Raw genomic sequence first — 23,890 nt, 5'->3', positions numbered from 1 at the left:
ATGTGCAAGCAATCTAGTGAAGAATCAGTCGAAGACTACATAGCGACTTTGCGAGTATTAGCTGAAAAATGTGAATTTGGATCTGAGATTGACACGTATATTAGGGACCAATTTGTGTATACTGGATTTATCTTGACGTGTGAGTTGGAGTTCGTATATCGTGGAGCCTTGCTACACAGATGTCGAACTTTCTTGATTTCTAAAAATGGCCCTGCTTACAGATGATTGCTGCAATAAATCCAGGCTGTAAGGTGAACTCCTAAAACATTTTTCTTCTCATATAAAAGTACACATGCGTAGATTTTAATGTAAGAAAAACAACATCAAAATTGAAATGTACTTGAATACTAATTTTTGCACGTGGAAAATGTGTTTTAATAGAAAAGCACCTTCATTTTTGTCTACACTAATTGTGGGAGTGGACCATGGAAAGATATTTATTTGTGTCTGATAAGAGTAAAAATGTTGGCCTTTCCCCAGATGGGAAGGAATTGGAAACAGGTTTCTGATACCCGCTAACATGTTAGCTTTTCTGGATGTTTGCAGAATTATAAGGTATACCCGCACTGTAACACTACCCACCCCTGCATGTAGATTTACTCATGAAAATCTTCGATTGAGTAAATTATTTTCCAAGTCTAACACTAACTTGTCTTAGAGTGTTTTTTCACTCGTAAATAAGGCTATTTGCATGCGTATGTCTGACTTACAGGTTCAAAAAGCATTCAGAATTGGGATCCAGGCTAACTCTTAACAATGTCTATAAATATAATATGACATATTGCAAATCAACTCTTAAAAGTGCACAGCTAATAATATATTTTATTATGGGCCTATGGTATAGAATACCCCTCTTTTCAAATATGATTATGTCATTTATTGGTGCACAAAACTACGCTGATGGTTTATGCAAATCAATTTGGGTTATATGTCAAATGATTAATTAATTCCCTTACAGTCTATTATGTTAAGGGTGACCGCTAGTGAATTTATTTTCAAATGCCCGTATCACCACAGCTGCCTTGCCTCCTGTTACTGGGGACTACAAGTCCCGGCCTGCTTTGCGGCTTCCTGTCGCCACTGACACCGGCATTCCTGGGCGCCTGGAGGAGCTCTAAAATCCGAGGAGGGCTCCCGCAGCGCGGGACGCCCGTATCACCAAAGCTGCCTTGCCTCCTGTTGCTGGGGAATACCAGTCCCAGTCTGCTTTGCGGCTTCCTGCCGCCACCAACGCTGCCATTCTTGCACGCCCGGGGCCACTTTAAAATACAAGGAGGGCTCCCACAGCACAGGGCGCGCACAGGCATGGCCAGGCCGTGCCTGGGCAAAGCCCAGTGCAAGGGCAAGCCCGTCATCATCCGTCAGCGGCCGACAGAGGCTGGCTGGGCCCAGTCTCTTGGTTCTGTGCCCAGGAATGACTATCTTGAAAGTGACTGTTTGAGACGCGAAAGTGTTCCGGAAGGTAACTTTTTGTGAGAACTGCAGTCCCACTATGGGAAAAAGACAGGGGGGTCATTTAGACCCAAAAAAGGAGAAAGACGAAGGAATTAATAATTGAATTAAAAGCTATCTGACATTGGCAATGGATGCTATAGAAAATGAAATAGACAAAGTTGAAGCCAAGATGGACTCAGCAATAAAAAGATCAGCTCCCACTGCTGCTAAACCTAGATCTCACCAGGCGGAATAAACACAAAAAGAGTGTGATAGTCGAAATAAACTAATCCCCAGGGCTCCAGAGAAAGCGGATTCATCATCTCCAAGAAACCCCCCAGAATGCTCTCCCTGTCTGATCACAAACCCATGTGTGATAGCAGATACACAATCTCTAATTACCCTAGAAACTATATCACGTTTTGACAGTCCTCCCTGCAAAAAAAGTAGGCACGAACTAAGTATAGTAGAGTTAACAAAATTGACACCCCTGGAATCGACCTCTGGCCCTTCAGTACTACAAGGTAGCAATAAGAAGAAAGGCCCAAGGAGAAAAACAATAGGAAAAAGTCCTAAAGGGGAATCTGCCAGAAAATAACAGGGTCCAAAACAAACCTAAAGTCTAGATCAACTCCATGAACAATTAAACGCTATTTTTAGACTGTGCACCAGAACAGTTGAAAAACTTTCTATTTTAGATGGGAAACTAGAGGAAGTAATTTCAGCCCAAAAAGAAGTCATAAATAGAAGGGAGGTTCCTGAAGAACAGGGAAATACTAATTGGCATCTAAGAGTCAACATAGGGCTTACTAACATAAAAAACATATAGTAAGGCAGAGAAAAGTTTTGCAACAAACTTTACCTCCAAAATCTGAAACATTGCTGTCTCTTGGGACATTAGTGGGTAAACAAATGGCCCGCAACTGTCTGGATCCCATACTGGCCACTAACCAAAGGGAACATAAGGGTATGAGGGAGGTCAATCAACCCAATTTAAATCAAATACGACCACATATCCTGCCAGAATGTACACCATATGTAATGTTTTTGGAGAATGTTTCCCCGCTGCGGCAGGCACACGTGAATCCTACGGATCCTTAGCAAACAAAGTCTCATTTTGGCTAAAGAGCAACTCAGACTGGCCTTATGATCTCTCAAGGGATAATATTTCTACAAGAAGAGTGGACTGGGTGGGCCCAGCACTAAAGTCATCTGAGGGGGACTGCGTAATAGTTAATTTTAGGGATCTGCGCCTGTATGAAAATCAGAACACAACATCTGGGTTATTATAGCTTAATGAATTCTGATTTTAAAACGGATAAACTGACGTTGTTGAAACAGATGAATGATATCCCCCTCCAGAATAGATTTGAGGCTCTGTCAGGCATGGAAGCACATGACTGACAGCCAATGACTTTGGAGGATAGTAGAGAAACACGAAAAGGCAGCAAGGGATAATTCACGCTGCACTACCTCACCGTACACTGAGTGTAGATACAAAGAGTCATTGTTGCCCACATCCCAGGTCCACTGCCAATGAACCCCACAATTGAAATACAGAAAAGAAGCACAGAGAGGCAACATGAACATCAATGGTACAAATGCTAGAAAAACAAATCTTTCCGGACTCTTCAATTAAGTTAATGCTTCTTTTAATAGTTCCTCAACCACAGATGCCTGATACAAAGCAGATGCAGCCAACAAGTTTCACCCTGAATAGGGCTTCATCAGGGCGGTAATAGGCTATTGAGTATTATAAAAAAGTTTGTCAATTCGTGGAACGTCCGTGAAGGCTCAAATTAATGATGCAAGAATCACAGATTAGAAAAAAACGTGTCCACCTCCAGGTCTTCAGGTCCATACAAAAATAGCGTGTTCACTATAATAATAATAATACACATTTGTAAAGTGCGAACAATTACCCGTAAGGGTCTCTAGGCACTGGGGGCCAGCGGGAAGATTAAGCAAGCTATTGCCCAGAGTCACATGGTGCTGGGCTAATCTGCCGCCGGCGGGGATCGAACCGTGATCCCCAGATTCCGGAGGCAGCCACCCTGGCCGCGGCTGATAGGTGAAACCGCTATAAACAAGTCGTCTCAATTCAGGTTGCACATTGTGCACGATTCGGAAGACCATCCGCCGCGTTATTATTTTGGGAGGTGGTAAATTCATCCCCTATGGCTGGGGACAAAATAACTAAGTTAGAAACTGTAGTGCCAGCTGAAGCATGGGTTAAACATTTCTCAGATATTTTTTCACCAAAGTTAGGATTATCAAAGGGCCCATCTGCACCAGAACTTGTTTCCGTGTTGAATCATATAGGTTTTTTACCAGACCTCTGGGTCCCCTTGATAACAAATGTTATGAAGGAAGTAATAGTGGGCCCATTAGTGAAGACCTGGCAAGAAGCCATTATAGTCCCAATTTTTAAAAAGGGGGATAAATCCCAGCCTCACTGTTACTGACCAATTTCACTGTTAGATAGCTCAGTCTAAATTGGAACTATGGGCGCTTGAACATCAAGCACTCTCAAAATACCAGTTCAGATTTCGGCCTGGGCTGAGCACAGTGGAACAAACATTAAATTTGGCACTAATCGTCCAAAAGTACACCAAAGCCCAAAGGGGTAGTATTCAGCTAGCATTTATGGATTTAACCTGTGCTTTTGACACAGTAAACCGCTGCAAATTATGGTCCATAATGTCACAAATGGGGATTGACAGAGCAATTATCACTTTGTTAAGCAAACTCCAAGAACGCACCTCAGCCTCAGTACGCTACTGTAGCGGAGGAGATTTAACAGACAAATTCTCCTCCGATATAGGGGTAAGGCAGGGATGTGTTCTGACCCCTTTCCTCTTTTTATTATTTATAAATGGACTGGGAGACCATCTTTGCATGGTGGGAAAGTATATTCCAAAGATTAAATATGTGTCAAATCCCCGTATTATTATACTCTGATGATGCTGTTCTGATAGCCAGGACAGCAAATGGCCTACAAACACTCCTTGACTCTTTTAATGTTTTTATGGATGAATTGGGACTAAAAGTTAATCATACGAAATCTTTTATAATGAAATGTGGCCTGAAAAATTCAAAAATTAGGGCATGTTTACTGGGGGGTGAAGAAATCAAAAATGTTCTGCATTTTACGTATCTGGGGGTACCATTTGATGTTGATTTTAACTGGAAACATGTTTTAAACATTAGAATGATGCAATTCCAGAAATCTAATGATGCTATTTTTAGGTTCGCTAAAAGACTGGGTCATAAACCGGTTAAGGAGATTTTATGCATTTATAAGAGCAAGAGTCTTTCAATGGTAACCTTCAGGACTGGAGTCTGGGGACATGTAAACTGTAAATCACTGCAAATAATGGAAAATACGTTTATAAGGAGACTTATTTCAGTGCCCCATAGCTCCCCTGCTGCTTTTTGCCATAATGAAGTAGGAACAAGTTACCTGAAAGATAACATTGCATTACAACCACTGTTGCTCTGGTTACAAATTTGGAAGAATCCTGAGGCTACCCTCTGTAGGACAATATTAGCTGACTGCATGGGGATGGATAAAAGTCTAGACATACCCTGGTTAAGATATGTCAAATTGAATTTTACTAAAATGGGCGTCGCAGAAAATTACACAAATCCTGACTACCTAAAGAATGTTTCATCTGCCTCTGTTAAATCTCTTTTTTACCAAAGTCATCAGTGGACAGATATTACTTGTAAAATGCGTAATCATTGAGAGCCTTCCTCCCGGCTACAAAGAGAACCGGTGCTCTACTTACAAATTTATCTAAATGAAAGGCGGAAATCTTTGCTGACTAGGTTGCGGCTAAAAATAATTCATTGCCTAGTCGCTTTCCCCACTCGAGGCACATGGTTTGCATCACTCCCAGTATGTCCCTGTGATAGTCGTTCAAGTCAAAGCACTATGCACTTTATTATATTCAGTAGCTTTTATGCCCCTCCAGAGAAAACAATGTATTCATCTACTTTTACTTGCAGCTGCGATCAGAAACCATGAACTGGCAATGGAATATTCACTCTCATTAGAATCAACTGGAATGATATACTGTCTTTTAAATAATTTTTTTACTGCTTTTAAGATCCGTAGCGAATATTAACTACTGTTCAAAAAAATGTATAATTTTAGATATGAGGACCTGTTGGCTTTAAAGATTTAACTGTATATATGTTTGTGCAATCTTTTATGGCTCTTCTAAGAGTTGAATAAAGTATTGTCTGATCTGCAAGTAAAAGGTTAGATGGGAGTGAGTGGGTGGATGTAAGTATAGTGCTCCTCAGTCTAGCTGGTATCGCCTTGCTTCTTTTCAGGCAATTAGATAAAAAAAAGTCATTTAAATTGGCAAGTTAAACATTTGAAACAGAAACAGAGTTCACAAAAACATGTGATATAGTTTGGATGATCATTTTATAAGATGTGGAGTTCGGTGTGCACTATTCAGCTTCAGAATATCTATAAAATCTTTAGTACTGCTGTAGGTTGTAAGAACGCTGACGATACACTTGCCACAGAATGTGTTGTTGTAAAAACAAATTTTTATTATAATACATAGTTATACAGATATGAATGCACAAAAATATAGGAAAAGTACTGAGGAGGATAAAGGCAGAGGACAAAGGTGTTATAGGATAGTTAGGTACATCCGTCCATTCCCCTTGGTTAAAGAGTAGTAAACTATTAATAAATATTTTTTTTAACAGAGATCACATTTTCTTATGATACAAAATCTGTTTACGTATTAGAGGAATTTATCAAGAAGACCACTAAACTGCCTCATTTACTCAAGCTAAAGTCCAAGTGTCAATAAACAAATAAATGAAGACTTCTGCAAACAAGCGTTCGCATATCCAACAGGTCTCATATATGGGCTAGCTGGCTTTGGCAATCAGGTGGGGGTGGCTAAAGGGGTTGCAGATTACAGGATGATTTTCAAAAGCACCATAAGCAGCCAGTACGGGCCACTTCATATCGCTTTTTAGGTCAAGATTGAAGAGATGGGGCAGGAGGGAGGAGGAGAGGGTCAGGATGAAAAGAAACACAGACAGTGGTGAGGAGATTTTTTTTTTTTTAACTCAACCTATTTCAGGTGTCCAGCAGCTAAATTCATGCCCCTAGAACCTGAGGGGCATATTCTCAAGGAGCTATCACCAAGTTATCGGCACTTTATTGTAGCCAAAGTCGCGATAAATTTACCGCCCCATTCACAAGCTGGTGCTAACAGCCTATATCAACAGTTTTCCGGCGATAGCATCTACAAAAAACATTGCCACGGATGGCCCTGGCAACTATTGCTAATGAGTAGGTGTTCCCGAGCAAAAAGCCGTGACAACACCACACCTCAACATTCCCAACGACCAGTCAGATCTGCGATAAGAACACAAAACATGCGATAAGGTGCGGTAGCAGCAGGAAATTAACACCTGCCCTGACCTGGTGTAAAGTCGGATGACAATTGGCTGCAGACAAGGGAACACATCCCAGAGCCACCCCTGAAGAACAACAGAGCCACACCATAAGAACTACAGATGCCATGGAGCCAACGATCATGCAGCTCGGAGCCCCAACAGGGCCACAACACCCACCGCCACTCGTCCCAGGACCACCCCCCGGGGCCACACCCCGGGCACCCCCCACCTCCCCCGGACCAAGAGACTGCACAACAATGGCACAAAATCTAGAACAAAATCATCTGCCTGATGCCGCAGAATCACAGCAACTAACAGTCATGTGAGTACAGAAAAAGCTGAATCAATCATTCACCATTGCAAGTCCAAACAAAATATCACAATCAAATTTCTCTCCAAACAACTATTTGGAACAGTCATGGCGGGTCATCCCCGGACAATCGGTAAGTGACAGCCTGTAAGGAAAAAATCCAAGACAAGAAGGTGTGTCAGGCGCACATCAATGGACAGAGAGAGAGAGAGAGAGAGAGAGAGAAAGAGAGAGAGAGGGAGAGAGACTGAAAAAGGAGCTAAAGGACAATCGGGCCCTTGGCTCATACATGCCAACTTTTGCGTATGTTTCGCAATTGGTGCACCCTAAATCTAAGGCCTGGCAACGATTTCAGCACAAAGGCCACATCACATTTCAGAAATACAAGTATTAGTCAGAAAGCTCCTTTGTCTCAATACACAAGGCGGAAGGACATCCGAACCTCCGACCTTGCTCTCCAATGCGCCCGGCACCCCCTGAGTGAGATACCATACCAGACTCCTACGACTCCCACACCACGAACTGCGCCAATGAAAGAGCCACGTATCCACACCCACACACACTTGTCCCTGCTCGAGGTACACCTGTATGGTATGCCCCCAACACATTGCCCAAAAACAACCCATATGTCCAACCGTTGAACACACATACGACTGTGGCATATCGTCCACAGAACTGCAGCCGGTATGAGGAGTGCCAGTGGTACGAGACCAACAAACTCAATGACAGGCAATCCTGGGCACATGCACAACCCCTGTCACGTGGAACTGTACCGTGCACGAATGCTGCATCTGTTGGGAGCTCTGCCAATGGCAGTTTTGCGAATCAGTTACCGTCTGAGTTTCCGGCTTGCGTACGTCACATGCGTACAGCCCTGGTTCCACTGTCGATCATGCACATATGAGTGGCCCATGGAGGTCTGCCTATCCAACACAACGGTAGCCAAACTGGATTATGACTTGTGTGTGCGCCCCCAGTTGGCCCACGAACAGGAGTGCAACTGGGATACCCGGGCATGGGATGCCTTGATATGTGGTGTCTGTGCCGGCAGTAGTGGATGGGAGATTGCATAAGTCATCGTGCGCAGTGACCACATCGAGGTGCTCCCCTATTGGGCTGTGTTGCGGATTGGTGAAACTGCGTGGTCGGAGCACATCTGTCCAGACCAGTTAATGGATTGGCTCACCCCCGTGTTCCTTGAATCCGAGAACGGTGTACTCCTGGAACTGATTGCCTATGATGCAGCGCTCGCATTTATGGACGAGTAACTACCTTCCTGCAGCCACAACAGATTGACACCCAGGGCACAGGTCACAACACAATGTTGCATCGTGGAGGAATGGTCCCATGAGCCAGAACAACAGTGGACATGTCTGCATTCGCTCAGACTCAGAATGCATGTGCGTGCACCTACGCGTGTTGTCACACACTTGTGCAAGGTGAGGCAGTCCCATTGGCGGAGCTGCACAGCGTCGTTTGGCAATGTTTCTAAATCTGACATACTGCTGGAGGGAGACTACACACATGGCAAAGTAGCATGACATGTGACCTTCTTGGTCCCTGTCACCTGTTCACTGTCAGCAGAGCACACAGTCGGCGCTGGCCGGTAGTACAGCTCCATGCAGATCCCATGGGCTGTGAGTGGTCTCCCCTGACACAGGGACATGAGCAGACGTCTTACATCACATGACTCGACCAGCAAGGCAATGTGGGCTGAGACCATTGCCAAACGTTAGGATACGTGTTAATTTTTGCCTCCCCATTTGTTGCACCTCGAAACGTTCCCAATGTGCCTGTAAGTGTCTTAAGCATTTGTCTGCCTGTTGTGGCCCATTACTTGCCCGTACTGACACGCACATGCCAAAAGTCTACGCAACTGCAACAGTGTACAACTGTGATGAGTGTTGATTTGTATGTCAAATTGTGTGCCTCAGTGAGCATTGTCCATACACAGGGAGGGACAGACTGCTCCTGGTACATAGATGGTGAATCCCTATTGGCAGCTCCACCTCTGTGAGCCAGACATTGGGCCATATGTAGGTAGCATCACATTTACCGACTCATAAATACCGAATTTTACCGATTCGGTATTTATGAATCGGTAAATGCGATGTAGGTAATAATTCGGTAAAATTTACCGAATCGGAAAAAAACGGTAATTTAGAATCGGTATTTACCGATTCGGTAATGAGGCATACCTTCCCATTGATTGAATCAATGGGAAGGTATGCCTCATTACCGATTCGGTAAATACCGATTCGGTAATGGGGGGAGCATATACAAGGGTGGCAGGGTGTCACATTGACACCCTGTTGCACCCCTGACTCTTGCATGTGTGCACATGTGGCGCACATACATGCCCTAAGGGCATGTATGTCTGCCACATGGCACTTGTACATCTGCTTAATATCACGTTTTGCAATGTATTCGGTATTTTCCACCAACCTATATTTGGTGGTAAATACCGAATTCTTATTCCTAAACATCACTCCTTAGAGTGCTCCCTACATATGGATTCAGGATTCGGTATTTACCGAATCGGTATTTCTACCGATTCGGTAAATACCGAATCCTGACATATGCCTCCTACATCTCAAATAGCTAAATACCGGTCGGTAACGCGATATTTACCGAATTTCGGCCGTTACCGACCGGTATTTAGCTACCTACATGAGGCCCATTGTGTTTGGTATGGTTTCTGGTAGACCTGTACTCTTATGTATCTTCAGCAATGTGAGTATGGTGTCCAACTTCTTGCCATGTGGATCTATATGATCCATTAAAACAGACTGTGTCCACACAGATGTGTGTGAGTAGGTCATGCAAAGAGATGTTCTGTAGCCGCATGCGATGGGGGACACCATTTCAGGTGGGCTACAGATTCTGACATTTACACACACAGCCCCATATAATACATGGACGTGGGGCTACGTTGGGGGATTAGAGATTGCTGTTCATGTGCAATGAGACCACAGCTAGTTCACACCTTCACATTCATCTAAAGGTCCATGTGGGTCAGGGTCAAACATGCGCATTGATGACATTTAACAGGGTGTGCCTTTTTGTGCAATCAATGTCCCTACATTCATCCATTCATGTACACATGAGTGAACATGGACATGACACATCTGTGTGATTTGGAATTTTTTATTCACATTCTGGGTAATGTCGGAGCTGGAGGGGTACATGGCCGGTACAAGCCCACATTACGTGGTTGCCCAGTGGTGGGCGAACCAGAGTCCTTGGGGGAATGCAAAGTTAATTTGGAGAGGAGGAGTTCAGTCCGCAGCCGGATTGCTGTGTCATTGGTACAAGAGCAGATATGGAAGTCCATGTCGGGGTCCAGGTGAATGTTGCAGAGTGTTCCGGGGGACAGTGGGAGGTGTTGTTCGAGGGCATGATGCATAGGGGTGAACCAGGCAGGGACAGGCCATGTGGCGGCCACGGATGCTACTGCCTCCTTCCTCATACAGTCATTACCCTCCACATCTTACTCCTCTGAGACGTCTTCGGTGTCCGGTGTGTCAGGTGTGTGTGGTGGTGTTATGGCTGCATCACCGTGTGCCACTAACACATCAGGGGGCGGAGATGTGTGTGTCGAAGTTCCAGCAGCAGATATCTGTGATAGGCTCTGTGGCAGCAATGGCAAAATGAGGATCTGCGAGGCATGGAAGATCCCAGCTACATCTCGCTGGTGTTCATCCGTGGCAGCCCTACTTCCAGGCTGCATCGGCTCCATGGTCTCCATTGTCCTCTGCATCTGTGCCAACTCTGTGCTGTCCTCGCTGGAGCCTGTCTGACTAGATAGTTCTTGTATCCGAGTAATGGCCCCGGCGAGGTCAGCCAAGGATTGTTGGTGAGCATGTTGCGGACAGTGGGTGTCCGTTAGGGACGGTAAGTGGTCCCTGATGGGACTCAGACACCTACGTATGGCATCGAGTTTGGATGCCATGAGGTCAAACCTCACCCGCAGCTGATCAGCCATCTTCTCCTGGCACCCTAACACACAGCGTTGGAATTGGATGTGTTGGACGTGGGGGTACTTTGAGCCAGCCATGGTGGTGTGTGCTTCCTGCTGTGTGGTCTGTACAGGGTGCGGTGTCACCACGATGCAGCTGGGCTGCTCTGCTCCTGGGGGTGGTGTGCAGATGCTGTCCACGAACCATTGGAGGGTGTCTGGGCAAATATGCATGGTGTCCTCTTCATCATCACTGTAGAGATGTGTGGCCTGCTCTGCAGGAGGTGTTGATTGTCCCTCTGCATTGTAACAGGGAGATGGAAGGTAACAGTGTGTTCCATGTATGTTCACGCATTGGAGATGTTGACATGCAGACTGCATGACAGTGTACATTTTGGCTGTTTTGGTGTAGCTGGCTATTTGATGGAAGACAGTGTACATTTCGACTACATGACGGATGTGAGGTTGTACTCGACATTGTCATCTCACAGTGTCATGCATTGCCAGATGTGATTGGCCAGTTACTACGCACGGGCGGCACCAGTTGTGTCCTCTGTCCTGTGGTCTAAGGGTTGCACTTTGTACGACATTCTCGTCAATGTTGTTGTACTGTGCTTGCTGTGTGTGTGCTGCATTGTTGGCGAGTCTCCCATGCATCTCTGATTTTGCGGGACATTATCCCTTTTAGACGGTGTGCCTTTGACTTGTGTGCTTTTTGGGTGCTGGGATGTTTGCATCATGGGTCATTTGTGCTCTTGTACGGTTTTTGTACTCTTGTGTATTGTTTGTCTGCAGTTGTGCTTTTGGCGTCATGGGTTGTAGGTGCACGTGGATGTGTCAGAGTGTGGCCTGCTTCTTTACGGATGTGGTACACACTCAGCCACCTCAAAGTCATCTCGTACCCATGCCATGTATTGACTACAGCCATGCTATCTGTCATGCAGTGTCACTTGCATTGTCCGTGTGGCTCACAGAGCCGCAGCTTTTCTGGATTCAGCACATGTGCATGGGTAGGTTGTGTCATTGGTGATATGGAGGGGGGCCCATTTGTGCACATTGTGGACGGGGCCTACTTGGTGTTTCTATGTGTGCTGCAGTGTGCCAAGGGTATCAGGGACATGTTCCACACTCATTGTGGCTCTGCAGTGTGCTGCTCATTATTGTGCATGTGTGCCATTGTGCCCATCTCGCTCAGTCTCCCTCGTCCCTGGTCGTTACTCACCCTGTTGCTGTTGGGTCAGGTCATATTGTGCTGTGTCCAGACCCCCAACGCCTTGCACCGTCTCCACAATGATGACTGTGGCCACCATTTCTTCCAGGTCATCCAGCTCCTCCTGTGGCGCAGGACTCCCACCTCCAGTCGCCTTTGCTGCCTTCCTGTTGGCAGCAAGTTTCTCCTTGGTTTGGCTGTGCACTTCAAGCCAGCGCCTCTTGACCTCCTCCATTGACCTTCTCGATACTCCGACTGCATTCACGTTGGTGACGATGGATTGACATATTTCCTTTTGTGTTGCGAATGGCGCAGTGGAGGTGACGAACAGTTGCTGGTAGTGTTCTATCACCTCTGTGACGATGATCCGTCTTCCTGCAGCATAAACCCCGTCTTCCTCTTCCTCTTTTCCTTGCCCTTACCTGACCCCTGGGTTCCAGGCTGGTCCTCCGTGAGGCTTGTGGGGTACGGGTTGTCCTCTGCACTCGGTCCGGGTGCATCCATGGTGCTACGCAGTTTGATTTGGTTTTCGTGTGTTTTTTTTATTGCTTTTATAGTGCTTTTTCCCGCATGACGCTTGGGAATTGCAGGCCTTTGGCTGGTTTTCGCTGATTTTTGTATCGCGATTGGCCTCATCGCAGCTTTTTTTGCGTTGGTGTTTCGCATTTTTGCGGTGGCGCGTTGACTTTATCGCAGACATTTGACGCGTCATTGTGAGCCTATCGCATGGTACCGCCGGCTTGTGAATACCACGTTACCATGGTGTTAATTTCCCGCGATAGACTGCGATGTGAAGAGTTGCGTTAAGCTACTTTTGCGGTAGTTATCACACGTTCTTGAGAATATCCCCCTGAGTTGCTCTCACTAACTGGAGCAGGACGGTTAAAATAGCGTCAACAAGTCCTGCTTAGGGACGTATGGACTGTATATAGCCAATGCACGCATAGGAATTCGGTGCAGCGCACTAGGATTGGCTGAGGTGCTGCTGATTCTAAATTTCTAGATCACCTTACACATTAGGCAACCCTTGCACTCCCAAAAGACTCACAGAATATGTTTACCCTGGGATTAGCTGTTATGTGAACCAGAAGAACTGAACCTATGGGCTAATGTTGTTTGTTTTGTTCACTGAAAAACCTATAACAGAACATTGCTTTGGATTTAAGGACAGCCTGTGCAAGTGGAGCTCATTGACCACCAAAGATGCCCATTCTCCTCTAATTTTGTGAAAACATTATTTTAGTTTAACGTAGTGTTCTCGTTTTGTCCCCCTCCCCTGTTTCAGGGAGAAGTTAAAGTAAAAAAAAAAAGTTACAGGAGGAGTGAAAGAAACAGGGACAGGAGGGAGTGGAGAAAAAACGGGGAGGGGTTAGGGATGAGTTAAAAATAAAAAGAGCTAAGACGAGGCCAGCAATTACTACGTCATAGCTCATAAACAGTATCTGAATTCCAGCATGAGCAGCAGATGGCCAGCGGAGGGTCACTAATCTGTAATTAATCTGTACTTGGCGGGTGCGCCAGGGCAAGCAACGGAAATGACGCATGGCAAGCGCTGCCCAATCAAAAGGTAACAAAGAAGAGTGACAATGACAATGAATGGTAAACTATGGACTGGTTCCAAGCCCATTATTGACCGTAAGTGTCCCGCAGGCGAGAGCGCTTGCTCTCGCACGCTAGACCTACAAAGGAAGCTGATGGCTAAAATATTATTATTTTTTATCATCTGTCATCAAACCTGAAATAAAGAGATACATACTGCTTGAACTTGACATAAAAGAATCGCATGAATAAATACTGGTTAGAGCAATATCGTCTGACTTTAGGGATGAATGGTTATTAATGTTTGGACACCTCAACTAATTTAAACGATCACGATAAATGACGCCTAAGGGGTATTCTCAAGACTGAATACATTTTGGTTTTGTGAGATGCCTCTTTATTTGGATGCTTTCCCTTATGGAACTTCCTACCGATTTTGCTAATCTTAGAAATATATTAACAGAACCTGATCAAAATATTAACATGATTAGATTGGGCCAAATGTTAAAAAAGGATATCTGTGCTTGAAGGTTGTTCAATATTTTGGAATTCGATGTTTCTTTAAGAATGATAAGATTTCAAACATCTTAAAGAGAACCTTTCCAATATCAGTTATGAAAATCATGGTTGTGGTTAAAAAAAACTGTTGATATAAATGATTGGGGACAAGTAGATATTATTCCAACAGGACAATTAGAGCAGTGGCTTGACCGTCTCTGATGCCAGTTGATGAGAAAATCGCATAGATCGCTAGTATTGAATGGGTATCACAGCAAATGTAAAGAGACAGCATGCCAGCGCAGCCAAGATAACGAACAGCTGCAGTGGATACAATAAAAACAAGCATTTGCAATGCAATAGGTCTTGCATTTACGAGAGTTTGAGCTGTTGGCATTGTAAATGACAATAGCTTAAATTTTCGCACATGCGAGACCTATTGCATTGCAAATATTTGTTGTTTCCAAGTGTCCCATGCCGTGCTTGCATGTTAATAGGGATCACGCCCCTTTCTTTAGACGAGCCGTGTCTAAAGAAAGGAGCGCGGCCGCCATTAAAGTGAAAGTGTGGGGTATGGGGCGCTTTTACCAAAAAGCATTTGTGTGAATTTTTTTTTGTTTTTTTTATATAAGCCTGCCAAACAGCGCTTTCATTTTAATGGTGGCCGCGCCCCTTTCTTTAGTTGCGTCTTGTCTAACCGGCCATAACCGTAGCATGCCGTGCCATGCCATGCCATAAAATAAGAAAGCATTAAAAGAGAGCTTGTGCAGTAAGCAGGTGAAAACAATTTAAATAGTGCTTGGAGCCTGTCATTAAAGCCTACTGAGTAACAACACATTTAAGAGGGCCAGTCTTTATGGGAGGTTACAAGATGAGACAAGGCAGTACTTAGGAGGGACTACTTAAGCCTATTGACCAATGAAGAGCCTGAGTTTACAAATGAGGAGTGTTGGCTCCACACTTGGGCTGCACCCATTCAGGACTGATATTCACCTGACCCCTTGAGTGGACTAAGGTCCTCTAACAGGACGGTGTGTGTGATAAGTTGGACGACAGGCTGCTGAACTTGCAGATTTCATCATCCCGGATTGGGGCTGTTTTGGATGCTTGTGGGTAAGACACTATTGCTGGGGTTTTGAGGCTTGGCTGGTGCTTCTCTCCCTTCCCCCAGCCTGAGGCATGTGAAGTCCCTACTTTTGCTTTTCCTGCGAGTTTGAGGTAGCCTGCCACATTTGCCAGATCAAGAATTCCTTAGTGGCTTATTTCAAATATGGTTCAAGATCAGTAAGATGGATCAGGGATGTGAATAGATAAACGTATACACATGTATGAATTGTATACAAGCAATCATCTTTTTCATTGCATCAGCCTCCCCATCCCCCATCCCACACCCCCATGTTGTCTGAACTAGAGTGCAATCCTGACCCAGGCCACCCAACTGGATAGTTTGGTAGGAGTGGTATCTTTTTTTTTGGGTCAAAGCACCTCCAATGATTGGAAGGACTCCACAAACCCATGTGAATTGGTGTCTTTTTGGTCTGGATACAGACAGCTGTATCTATCTGTAGGAGTGAGAAGAAACTGACTGGCTCACATCCTCCTTAGGAAGATCACTCTGAGTATGCAAGAGTCCTCTTGAGGACCTTTCTCTTCAGAAGACAAGGATCCTAACCCGAGAGCGAACAGTGCTGACTTTTGAATATGTGAATTAGGACTGTTTATTGACACGAGTGAACAAAAGTATGACAGAAGAGGTATCGACTACAATTCGTAATCCAGTGACTCGAGATAGCTGAATGAATACTCAGTCATTATTGACTCTCATTGAAACTGTTACTGCAGTTGTTCTGATGAATGTGCCTATCCTGTTTTTAGGGGTTTAGGTTAATAACTGAAAACGGAAATTCAGTGACTAAGATATTAATCAGGTTTACTGCTTAAATGTATCGTTTAAAATCACCTGTTAAGTAGACATAAATAAAAGAATGCTAGCCTAACCTGACACATTTTTTATATGGGCAAATAGTGAATTTGTCAATAGTACAAACAAACAAGCTCAAACGAGTAGGTGGGGAGTGGGGAATGGCATAAGAGGGTGATAAACTAGTGCATTAACAGGACACCACTCTGATCACAAACTCGGTAACAGTGCAGGTTGGAAATCCTGACAGGACATGTCCCCAGTGTTAGATGGAGAACCCTACGATGAAGCACGCCGTACTCTCTGGTTGATGGTTTTAGAGCCTTTTCCATGGTGGAAATGTTGGTGCTCTATCAGTGACTCAACGTTATCTGATCTGGGAGGTAGCTGTGCAAAGTGAAGGGTGTGGATATGAAAGGTTTTTCCTTGTGGTAATATCTAATTCTGGTAATATAATATGGTAATAATATTCAATGCATACAGAGCACAAGGTGCCATCTGGTAATTCACTTTATCGCCTCCATGTGAGGAGGGGCTTTAATAGAATGAACGAAATCCAAGTATAAACAATAGCTAGACCCACAGTTTGCAAGTCATTGTGTTAACTAAATCACAAATGCATGAAGTTATTACGCAGTATGTTTTTTTCTTCGAATTGTGATTCATCCACTCCAAAGAAAAAGCATCAGACACACTTGAAACGTGTTTTGTTTGTCCTCAGTCTTTGAAGGCTAAAAGGTTCTAATCGGGACTTGAATTTGATTAAGCAGAAGTAAAGATTATTCAGATCCTAAATTGTAGATGGTCTGGGTTAAAGCAGCTGAATGCATTGCTTTTCTTATTTTATACCTATACTGAGATTGAGACTGTCTTTGTTGCTCCCTATTTTTAGGTCTCTGCTGTAGGCAGCATTAACGTTTTTTTGGTAAGACGTATTGTTTCCTGTACATTCTCGTATACTTGCTCAAGATTAGATGGCATTGTCATTCATCTGTCTGCTTTTGATTTGGTAGCTTTTTTCCCTATTCTTGTGTTTGTCCCACCCATGAGCATTTTTGTCTCACAGTTTTTTGATTGGATGAATTCTTCCAATGCTGACTAGATGGGGCTCTTTTTAGGTCTGGCACTAGCCAAGACCTTTTGATTTTAATAAAATGATATATACAATATGCTCATGCTTCCAGCCAGCTCTCTTTATTCATTAATCTGTTGCTGTCATTCAAATGTTGCTTCCATCCACCACAACATACACCATACGACAGTTGATGAACCCACTTAAGGCATTGGCTAACTTCACTGTGAGTGACAGCATTCTGCTCTTTCAGAAGGAGGACATCTGCAAAGTAATTCCCATCATTTCCAAGGACTATTATGTTTAATATTTACTTGTGCCTTATTACGTCTGTTGCAAGTTGAAGTAATAGTTTTCTTTTTTTCCTCTTTTAGCTTTTTGAGACCAAAAACTACTTTAGCTGTAAGGCAATTTGTTTTTTTTACATTGGAGAGGGCCCAACGGCTCCCTTACAAAGAAGTTTCACAATCACGGAAAAAGACAAAAGTCTGACCGCAAATGTCATACCTATGTAAATTGCCAATACTTGTTTTGATCTGCATTTAGCACTACATGGGCGTGCATGTATTTGCTTTCTCTCTTTCCTCGATGTTTCAATCCCTTTGCCTTCACATTCCTTTTAGTCCTTTGTTCCCACTGTCCTCAATTCTCACCTCCCTTCTCGCTCTTCTGTGTGTGTGTTTTTTTTTAACTAGCGCTACCCAGTTGCCTTATTTTTTTATTTGCACTCTAGTGCAGTTTTACTGTTAATTTACCATTCACATAGGGACTTCTGCACTGTTTAATCAGCAAATAAAAAATAAATTGGCCATATGCAATGCTATGCATGCGTCAGAAGTTACAAGTGGTAGCCATCATGGAATGGGTTCTCTTTTTTTCCAATTTATGTTACAAAATTGTCATCTGTACGCGCATGTCATGATGCTTGCATACGTATACAATTGGCAGTAAAACAGCCTTAGCAAAGCCAATAGCTAGCCATTACAGAAAGGCCTTTTGGCTTTGCCAATGGTTATTTGTGTAGAGATCAACTAAAATGGGGACATAAAGCACTGCTCCATGCTGATTTATCATTTATATTTACCTCTTAACGTTCTTAAGCAATGCATGGTGCCTCCTCGTTCTGTGATATATGAATGCTCTGCTCCCTGATGGACTCTAACACGTATCCTCTCTCCCTTGCAGGCTAAATCTAACATATAAAGGGTGTCTTGCCCACTGAAATCAATCCTGTTTCCCAGGAGGCCCAGACTGCCACAATTGGGGATCAGGAGAGCTGGCTCCGATGAGCAAGGCACCGCCAGCCCACGGCGCCCCTGTACACGGCTGGGTGTCCTGCACGGGCCCCCTGGCCTGGTCCAACAGGCTCCTCAGCTGGTGCCTGTCAGTCCTTGCAGGATGAGGGGTGGTGGTTGCAGCAGCTGTAGCAGTGGAGGGGGCAGTGGTGGCGGAAAGGCCCAGGCACCAAGTAAGCAATGCAAGAAAGGTGCTTGTATGGGTCGGGCCAGTGACGAGTATCGCCAGCGGCGTGCGCACAACAACATGGCTGTGAAGAAAAGCGGCTTAAAGAGCAAGCAGAAAGCCCAGGACACCCTGCAGCGGGTCACCCAGCTCAAAGAGGAGAACGAGCGTCTTGAAGCCAAGATAAAGCTGTTGACCAAGGAGCTGAGCGTCCTAAAGGACCTCTTCTTGGAGCATGCCCACAACTTAGCCGACAATGTGCCACCTGCAGGAGTGGAGGAGACCCCACCACCTAACCCAGAGAGTGCTGCCCAATAGATAATGTTCTCGACCATGGATATTTTAGGCAGACTTGGCCCCCTTGGACACTCTTCACTCACAGCAAAGTACCATCTAGAAACATGGGCCTGCAAAAATCTTTTGAAGGATGCATACCACTGTGGATTATTTTACTCTATGGAGCATGTTTGGACAGGTATCTTCAAAAGAAGATCTCATAAACCTCCAAGTAGCACCGCAGTTCCTCAGAGTAGCAATGCACATCAGCTGTAACAACGCATCTCCAAAGAAGCCTACCACACAGCATACAAACTGAAAAGTCACCAAACCAGTCTATCAGAAGCCAATACGTAGCACTAGTCCACTACACAGCAACACCAATTTACCTTTCAAAAACCACATCGTAGCACTGCAATGCCTCATGACCCCACTGTTGTCTCTATAACAATGGATCTCCGAAGGAGTCTGCTTCACAACAACACCAATTTAACATTTTCTCAGAAGCCTCCACAAAGAACCATGATTTCTCAGGGTCCAGCCTGGAGCTATGAACTGCAGACCCATCCCTGGCATAGCAACGCTTCAAATCTGCCAACATGCCAACACTTCTCTTCAGAAGTTGTAATAATTAATCCTATTCAACTTTCTCACTAGTGCAACTATCCAAAATCTCCACATAGCAAAGGCAAACAAGCGCGCGCGCGCTAACAGTAAAAAAAATGTGTCGGCAAAAGTGAAAGCGTTTCACTTGCGGGAGCGAGCAGCACCAGGAGCGATAATTGCGACCATATGGCGCCGCTCGCTCCCGCAAGTGAATCGCCAGACGTGCACGCGTTGCTATTGAATGCAATGGAACACGTGTACGTTTTTGGCTGAAAAGCCGAAGCGATTGCTAAAGGTCTTTTTGCCTAGCAGCGCATGCGCGCTGCGTAGGCGAGACCTAAAAAACTAGTACTTGAAGAACAGATATGCATGGAAAACGACTAATTGAAATTGTGATGAAATAAAATTGGTATGATAATATCCAATTACATTGATGCAACATTAATGGTTACTTAAATCGGTGGGATTGGTACAAAATGTCAAAAATCGACATTCAATAATAAAAGATTTCGGTAGTTCTTACGATTGGGAGTTGGATTTAATTTTTCATCAAATGTATATAAATAAAAATTAGCAAACAGTTTAAAGGTTTGTGAAATTAAACATCACAAGGCTACTGCATCTGCTTGTTCTCCACAGATTCGTAGGGCATATCTAAACTGCCCTGGCTGTGTAGGGTTGAGACAGTGGTCAAAGACTGGTATATATATGTTTTAGTTGATCTCTCACAATAACATTGTTAGTAAATACCATAAAGATAGTCACAGGCCTCATTGTTGGCTTACCTTTTAGCAGCACAGGCATACTTAAAACTTAGGGGGTCATCACAATGGTGGTCGATCGGACCGCTGACCGCCATCATTTCGGGCTGGAGGTGTCCAACAATGAGTTGACAGTCCCGCCCGCCCTATTGGGATAGGATCTCCAAGCTGGCGGTCGTAAATGACTTTTGCTGCTGCTGCTTCTGCTACGTCCCAGGAAAATGGCAGAAGCATAAGCCACAGTAAAAAAGGCACTTGTCAAACATCCATGCACTATGTGCCAGGCACCATGTGCCTGGCACACGGTGCATGGATGTGTGTTGGCGACCACATGTGCCCCCCTGGCCAGGGGAACCTTCCTGCACAAAAACAATCCCCAGAGTCATTTTCCTCTTTTAAGTGTGCTCCAGAATGCAGTACACCTACATAGAGGAAACAACGAGGAGAAATAAATATATTTCTCCTTGTTGCGCCTCTTCGAGGAATGCGTACAATTCTAATGCATTCCCTGGTCTACCACTCTTGGTAAATCTGGGAATTCTTCAGAAGACATGGGTGGATGCGTGCGAACACCCACGCTCAACCCATGTCATGCCCTCACCATGCAGTGCAACACAATGCAGAGACTTAAGCTGCCCTGCTTTACACTAAATTTACCAAGTCTCGCAGGGCTATTCAGGGTGGGCTTGCGTAGCTTGATAAATCTCTTTGTAGATTTTGCGCCACCCTGGACGCCTTGCGTGGCACAGGGCGACACAAAACCTATAATAAATATGCCCCTTGGCTTAAAGAATACAGAAGATAGGTGCCAAACATAGATTGGATGAAAGACAACCATTTTTCATTAAAGCAGTGGGGCACCTATTACAATAGAAGTTGAATAGTACCCAAGGTATGAGAATACAAAAAATATCAGAAAACATCCAAAGTGTCACTATAGGTCTTTTTAGTAGCATGGTAATAGAAAAGCAACCTATTCCACAAATCGAATATGCCACCCTAGCTTAGGGCTAGAGTCCTGTGGAAAGTCACCCTCACACCTTGAGGTATCTTGAAGTGCTGCTCTCATCTGCTGTCTCAAAGAAAAATGTGGCTTTGGCTACGTCTGGCGACTACTGGAGAAAGAGAAAGATGAATAAATGTCACAAAGAGAGAAAGCAGGAACCTGCAAGAGTAAGATAAAAGTAATGGGCTTTCTGCTAGTGGATTAAAGCCGCATGAGGTGGATTTAAGAATATGCAGCTTTGGTATTCAACATGCTGACATTTAATGGTGCCACTGCGAGTTTCTCAGCAGAACATTGGTCTCATTTATTTCACAAACTAGGCACTGCTTCTATGTGTAGTGTAATGTAGGGAATACTTAAGGTCTGCCAGGCTTGTTTAAGTCCAAGAAGGATACTGAGTAAGGGAAAGTACCATTTCTGTCTCCTGGTCAGGGAGTTAGGTATTTTTCGTCTCTAAAACTGCATGCAATGTGTGGGGTTACCATGGCATTTTGAAAGGCACTATGCAGGGTGCCAGTTCTAGGTTCTTGTTCATACAATAGCAGTTATGTGCACAGCATTCATGTAGTAGAACTTGTATGTTAACGGTCTTTTGGAATATAGGTGTGGTGACACTAATTTTGTCTTGTGATCACATCTATCAGTTCACAACATTAACAATATATCTTTTTTCCTTATATAGTTCTTATCACACGTATTACGTCACATATATTTGAATCTGGATTCCTTTTCATTTGATGCGCTGCAGCAACAGACCATCCATTCATTACAGTCTACATTACATCCCTGTTTTTTTTGGTGGGTGTTCTTTTATTTTATTTCGTCATATTATACCCATACACTGGGTACTATGGTGTATATAGCTGGGGATGGGACTACTGTACCATTCACATTTGTCCTTGATGTTGATATTCTGTTCACTTTCTAGATCCTAATATCTTTCATTATGACACGCTTGGACATATCAAGGCTTTGGGTACTTAGACTATCTTTCCAGTTTGTACTTTTTGGGGTGCTTTTTGATCTCTTCTTGTCTAGCTGTAGATACGTTGCACATTTCATTTTGTATACATCTTTGAATATTACACGTTTGGGTAAATCATGGTTTTTGGTACCTTGACTTTCTTCTTACTTTTTCTTTCTTGGTATATCTCGATCTCCTCTTCTCTAGTGTTAGATACATTGTATCTTTACAAGGGACCTTTGTTGTAGGATTTTGGTTTATCTTCTTCAATCGTATCAGATCATCATGCTTTGTATATCCAATGGATAGGATCATTTTAATTTTTGTATTAGATAGTTTTAAATCCACCATTAATTTGTTTATAGCACATTGATTGTAATATATTTGTCATTCCAGCCTTGAAAAAGTCTGAGTGCAGACGAAACACGTGTCAGCTAGCCGTGCGCTGGGAATTTTATTGTTTGGATACTAATAAAGGATACATGAAACTTCCATTGATAGTCTGATTGGAGTATTTTGAACTCATTGGTTCTTCCTCATCATATATATGGTGTAGAGATTTATACTACACAAGTGAATCAGTTTGACTTATGACCAATACTGTTTTTGGTTATTTATTTAACTTATGTCAAAGGTTGTGCTGTATTAGCTTTGTATGTTACAATTCATTTTGAAAGGCACAACCGCTACACAGTATTGTTCAATAATTGAGCCATTCAGATACCAAAGTTACTGATACTCTAATGTAGACAAAACCCTATTTCCCAGCAGTGTGATATACTGATGGTGACATTTTTCACACTTCTTTTCATTACTCAAATGATTCCTCTCTTCACTTGATATAAATCAAGCATAGCGTGAAAGGGGGTCTTATTTGCAAGGCAACGTTAAGCCATGTTAAGTGACTTAAGGCGGCCTTGTAAATAAGGCTAAGCGATAGGGGCTTGTACATATGCCCCCTGGTCTTAAGTTGGCAAAACGAAGAGAAATGCTTTATTTCTCCTTGTTTGTGCTATTTCCATGTGTGCTAAAGTGCAGCACACATGGAAAAAGCAAAATTCCATGGATTGTTTATGTACAGGAAGATCTCCCTTCCTGCACATAAACAATCTTTTTTTAAAGTTTATAGTTGTTGGAGGAAAATATGGGAGATGTTCTCTTTTTATGCCTTGGCATCTTGTGGTGTATAACACGAAATTGGGTGTCTCTCTCAGAAATGCGTCCAAGGCTAAATCAAACCGAACTCCTTGGAAAACATCATGCAATCATATAAAAGTAAATGAAGGTAATCAATCATTTATTTTGACCCAGAAATGGAACACAAATCTTGTTTTTATTACATATTGCCTCAATTTTTCCTAATTAAAGACTCTCTTTCAGGATTATTGGGCCTAATTCACAAACAAAGTCGTAAATCTGCACTCTCAGATTTACACCT

At 43.7% G+C, this 23,890-nt stretch overlaps 1 pseudogene across 1 annotated transcript; it reads left to right on the top strand.

Moving 5' to 3' along the window:
• Positions 1–1,103: 1,103 nt before the first annotated feature.
• Positions 1,104–22,939, top strand: LOC146820961 (CCAAT/enhancer-binding protein gamma-like; annotated as a pseudogene). Its single transcript, XR_014963075.1, has 2 exons — positions 1,104–1,462; positions 18,564–22,939. The product of XR_014963075.1 is annotated as a CCAAT/enhancer-binding protein gamma-like (transcript).
• Positions 22,940–23,890: the final 951 nt, after the last annotated feature.

Source organism: Triturus cristatus, chromosome 6 (genome assembly GCF_964204655.1).
Source record: "Triturus cristatus chromosome 6, aTriCri1.1, whole genome shotgun sequence".
NCBI classification, from domain to species: Eukaryota; Metazoa; Chordata; class Amphibia; order Caudata; family Salamandridae; genus Triturus; species Triturus cristatus.
This window is presented reverse-complemented; position numbering and strand designations above follow the sequence as displayed.